Raw genomic sequence first — 5171 nt, 5'->3', positions numbered from 1 at the left:
TGCGGAGCTTCACGTCAACCATCGCGCGTGTAAGCTGTGACTCGATGTTGTTAGAACTCGCGCTATGCGAAAAAGATCGTTGAGACAAAGGAAAGACCGAAGGCGCGCCGGTGAGCCCGACGGCCACTTAGTTATAGCAGGCGGAAAGTGGGTAGAAAAGGCTGAGGAAGGAGACACGACAACTCTCTTTCTCCTTTTGTAATTTTGGTCCTTCCTTCTCGTCGTCCATATTCAGCCCGAGCGATGGCGGCAATGACACGAGCAATATATCGGTTTCACATCGCGATTTCGGCGAAGCGCCGGATTACTTTACGATAAAAGTTTTAAAAGTGCGTTACTTATTTTCGTGTATATGCGATGTGCTGAATGTCTTGCCGTGAGGAGTTCTGCAGGACCATTGACGCAGTTTAATTGCACTATTAGCTTTTACGTGCTACGAAACGAGGGTGAGATGGTATGATTCGCATCATTTATTTTATTTCTATTTGTGTAGGAGTTACGATGTCGAATTAGCGCAGGAGGCTACGCAAGAGCTCCCGGACATGAACGGTGATGTGAGTTAGGCCTAAATTAAATCGTCCTTAATCAGGTTCGGCTATCTCCTGATAGAACAAATTGGTTCTTATACAACTGCATAGTGAGATCGTTACAGGTATAACATTGAACATGTTGAATGTTGGTACATGGTGCTATACACTTCCAACGATCCCAAGATTTAGTCTCAAATCCGATCATTGTAATAATAATGTGAGCGGAATCCTGCGCTCTCCATATAGATTACACTGGAACGAACCTGAAAAAGGCCAAATAGTTACTTGTGTCCTGGAGAACGATTCACGTAATCCTCATTTAGTCGCTACTATGACCTCACTTGGTTCTTAATCGGCAGCTTTCCTGTGATGGGCGCGCCATAAAGACAAAACACTTGATTCCTCTTCTGTCAACGATGTGTCTTTCTTCCAAGAAGTGAACTTCATCTGGGATTCCAGAAGGCTGAAGAGGATTCTGCTAAGCGAAGCGTCTCGAACGATTGAAATAAGCGATCAGAGCGGTATAACAAGATAACGAAAACTCTTAGTGCCGGATGCTTCGACAAAGAAAGAAGGCTATCAATTTTATTAAGCCTTAATTGAATGTAAGTATTTGATACGAACTACAAAAAAATGGCATTGAATAGATAAAGTCGACTTTGAATTAATTTATTCAATACACGTTATAAATATGTAGGTAATTTCGCTTTCGTTAATAATAAAAACCAAGATCCTGATGAAATTCATGTAACTCTATTGGACAAGAGAATATCGGCACGAAAACTTGTTTCGTTGCGACAAGTTTCTGTTCAAGTTTGGCTGTTCATTGCAACATATACTAGAACCAGCTTAAACTCACAGTTCATCATACCTAACAACTTGAAGTTTGCTTCACATGATGCGAACACATCTTCAATCGTACTCGAGCGTATGTTTGCTATCGATATGGAACATCTTTTCCATTTACCTTTGAGTCTCTACCGACTCAATTTTCCTAAAGTAACGCCATGTATCAGTCTTTCTGTGTTGCGGTATTTTGTTTATCCCACATAGTCCACTCTTCTACTATATGCACAGTAATAACGTTCCCAAGCAAGTTTGCATGAACTGAGGAAATTGAAGGCCGAATAATGCACGTACATATTTCGTTATAGCAGGCACACTAGGCTCTCTCTGCCTTTCTGCTCTTCTCTAGTGTCATTTATAGGCACAAACCTTTGTATTGTCTCCACGTCGCGTGCTTGCCGTTGTTATCGTTGCTATTGTATAGAACGAGACGGTTGGCAACGACTATCCGTCCTCAAACAGGCGCAGTGGTCTGCAAAGTTTCAACTTGTTAATATGACTGCTATATTATGTTCTCTTTACTTAACCCTTTTCTTTTCCCTTTCACTTACTCGTATTGCTAATGCTATCCTGATCCCATCAAACCAACCTATTTTCTATATTCTCAAAGGCTTTATTACGTGGTGCTACCCTTTTCCTTTAACCCCCCAACATCGATCATTACCCTTGTACCCGGTTTCAGCAGACTCTGCATTGACACAGGTTGTCTTTGCTGTACGACGTCGAAGATACGTATGTACCATGTACGTCGTATGCATGAGTATTCAGAGGTTACACGTCCTATTTCCAAAACCTTTTCAAGCGAGCCGATGGTATGCATGTAGGTTGGCTTATGCTTTCAGTCATGGCCCTTTGACTACCTGTAACAACATTCGCGAGAGTTCCTTTGCGGACGGTTAGTACCGTTAGAGCAATACTATACTCGATAAGCACAGGGAGTTTGTCTGTACTCGAAGGCAATTCGCACTGTCGCATCTCGAAAAGCAGTGATACACTGTATTCGGTAACCTGCGTCTAGCTATACATTCTTTCTTGTTGTCAATACTACTGACTGTTTTTACACTTGCTACGTCTTTCAAGAGCTCGTTACTGGGGGGCGGGCGGGCGGGTGGCAGAGGGGGAGGAACAAGCTACAGAAGGAATGATGACGCAGTAGGAGCGCTTCGGCGTCCTACTTTACATAGCCGATTTTGAATGCAATGACGATCAGAGTGCACGACCAACCGCTTGCCCAGTTGCTTTTTCGAGGCATATCTAAGCAGTATCGCTTCTGATTCGTGTTTAGCAGGCCTGAAATCCTATCAAGCATATTTCAGAGTTTAAGGTCGACGATCGTTCGAGCACGTGTGGATTTCCTGCGTTCCCGGTGTTCGTTAATTACCCTGCCGCAAAGCCAATCGAAGCACCCCTTGGTAGTCTGCTTACGTAGACAAAGGTTCGAAATAAGAGCGTATAGTGTGATATAGCGCAAATTCGAAAGCGCAATTCAGCTCGAAACAGCCATTTATGATTTACTTCTCTGTCATCGACGTGTTCTCCACCGCGACATTTGGTTTCCAAGGTCTCGATAGTTTAGGCGCAATAAATTAGAAGCTGTAAAACAGAGAGCTTCAAGTACTGTGTGAAGACATCTGACAACATTGGACCTTTAACTTCCGGCCATAGCTTGTCCATAGGTTGATAGCGGCAAGGTCTGAGTAGCTAATGCGCTTTTAGTGGCCTTGTTATAGCAAATATCAACATGCGACCATCGCTGCTTTAAATATTGGCATTGTCAGATGATTACTATGGCATACTTTTACCATGCCATTTTATAGGTCTACTGAAGGAAACACAGATAAGGCCAACAGGGCCGTCTGGAGTAACGCTTAAAACTTTACGTAAACGGCAAAACATTTTTTCTGAACGCTAGCAAATTGAATAGATCCTAAAAATAAACCCTAAAACGAAAATTGAGCTACTTAAAGCGGACGGTTACTGAAATCGCACTTACAATGATAACCCCCAGTCGAGATTAATCACGGTAATCGTTGAAAAAAAGGACAGCGGTATAGGACTGGACGAAACAAACCATTTCGGCGTTCATTTTCATTCGATCTTCATAACTGTTAAGCGGCCCTAATAAAGCACGGCATTGGCAACTGAAAGCAACCGCATCTACTACACTATTTCTACTTTGGACAGAGAGTCTCAAACGCCTCTACATTTCAAAGATACACGCGCGACCTCTGAAAAATCGATTACCATCCCAGCTAGAGAACTCTGAGAGAGATTGTTATGATTAAGGACCTCAAAATGACCTGTGATCGCACGCAAGCCGTTGTACGGTGATAGTCTGGTAGCATCACTCCGTTTCGAACCGAGCAGTTGCAGTAATATATTTAATTTTATTATTTAGTTGTCTCTTTATTAAATCACACTTTTCTTTTTGGCTGCATATAATGTTAAGTATCATCCGGAGCCGCTGGTTCCGGAAAGAGAGCGAAATAAGTAGGAAGAAGAGGCATGTATCAAAAAGTATGTCCTACATATCACGAACTTTTCTGAGCTCCTTAGAGCGGAAGCAATTGACTATCTCGGTAGGCACTAGGACGTCATCTCAGGTTGTACTGTTATCATCCTAACTGATGTTAAAGCCGTATATAAATAAATATTCACTGATTGGGCTGGGGACTACTTTATGCGGGCTTTCTGGTGATCGGAACGAGAGAAGGGTGTCTGATATACGTTTTATGTAATCGTTCCTAATTGTATACGGTATATATATATATATATATTTAGGCCATATGTTCGCGTATACGTACTACTTAGTATATCGATATGAGTATGCCACATGATAGTGCTGGCCGATTTTTACTTCACCGCCTTTTAAGGTTTAATGGACTGTATGATTAACAACTCACGTCTAGCCAAGCATATGCCGTTTAAATGTTTTATCTAATTCTTTCGACCTTAAAATCTAGCTTAATAAAAATGTATTTAAACGATTTTGGTTCCATGCGAATAGTTAAGTTCACAGTTTACCTGGAGGCCATATTGAGCATGCTCTATGTCTGTGACGTGGTTATGAAGCTTGGTTAAGTGAAGCATCTCTTGGTTCGGGTACTAAGCCTCCCTAGAATGTACGCTCTTTCGAACATACTAAGGCTCAAAGGCCAAAACCTAAAAAACAGGAAGAGGCAAACGAGCAGAAAATATATATAAGGTAAAATTCAATAATAATAATAGTGATAATAGAAGGGCAATAGCAAAATGTAATACTTACGCTTCATAGCTTAGCAGACTATGTGTGCTTGCCAAATCGAAAAGTATCAGCCGCATGTCAAGCCGACACGAACCTGATGACGACTATTCGTTACCTTACGAAAACCTTGTAATCTACAAGTACGCTTCGGTTACCCACTACAGAAAATATCATTACTTGGAACGTAAAAAACGCATTCGAGAAAACGTTTCTAATAGTTTTTTTACCCCTTGCAGCTTCCTTCTGACTGCGTTTTGTTAATTTGATGAAGGGTGACAATATTAGTCTTTCATTGAAACGAAAAACTCGTTAAGCGTCACGCTAGTTTGAAGATGGCGCATACAGTCAACGAGACAACCATCTAGCGAAGATAGTCATGATGACATTCGGTGACGTCTTCAGTTGCTTTCGTTGAAGATGTGTTCAAGCAAAAAGAATATGCATCACATCGTTCGTGTGATTCGTCGGCGAAGCCAACGAGCTTAGGCCATGGAGGAAAAATAGCTTCAAAACCATTCTTTCAGTTAATTTAACAACTATATATATATATA

General features: G+C 41.6%; 1 protein-coding gene across 4 annotated transcripts in view; it reads left to right on the top strand.

Annotated features, from left to right (window-relative positions):
• Nucleotides 1-229: 229 nt before the first annotated feature.
• The window catches only part of LOC111244459 (uncharacterized), a 23515-nt gene continuing 18573 nt past the window's right edge, over nt 230-5171 (top strand). Inside the window, exons 1-2 of one of the 4 annotated variants that reach the window (XM_086979345.1) lie at nt 230-446; nt 890-1135. The gene's annotated coding sequence lies outside the window, so the exon portion shown is untranslated. Of the gene's footprint in view, nt 455-889; nt 1136-5171 lie in introns of all 4 variants that reach the window. The other 3 variants (XM_086979347.1, XM_086979346.1, XM_086979344.1) reach the window with 3 other exon arrangements.

The sequence above is a fragment of the Varroa destructor genome, unplaced genomic scaffold (assembly GCF_002443255.2).
Source record: "Varroa destructor unplaced genomic scaffold, Vdes_3.0 BEIS01000002.1, whole genome shotgun sequence".
Taxonomy (NCBI): Eukaryota; Metazoa; Arthropoda; class Arachnida; order Mesostigmata; family Varroidae; genus Varroa; species Varroa destructor.
Note: the sequence above shows the minus strand (reverse complement) of the source record. Positions and strands in the feature narration are given on the sequence as shown.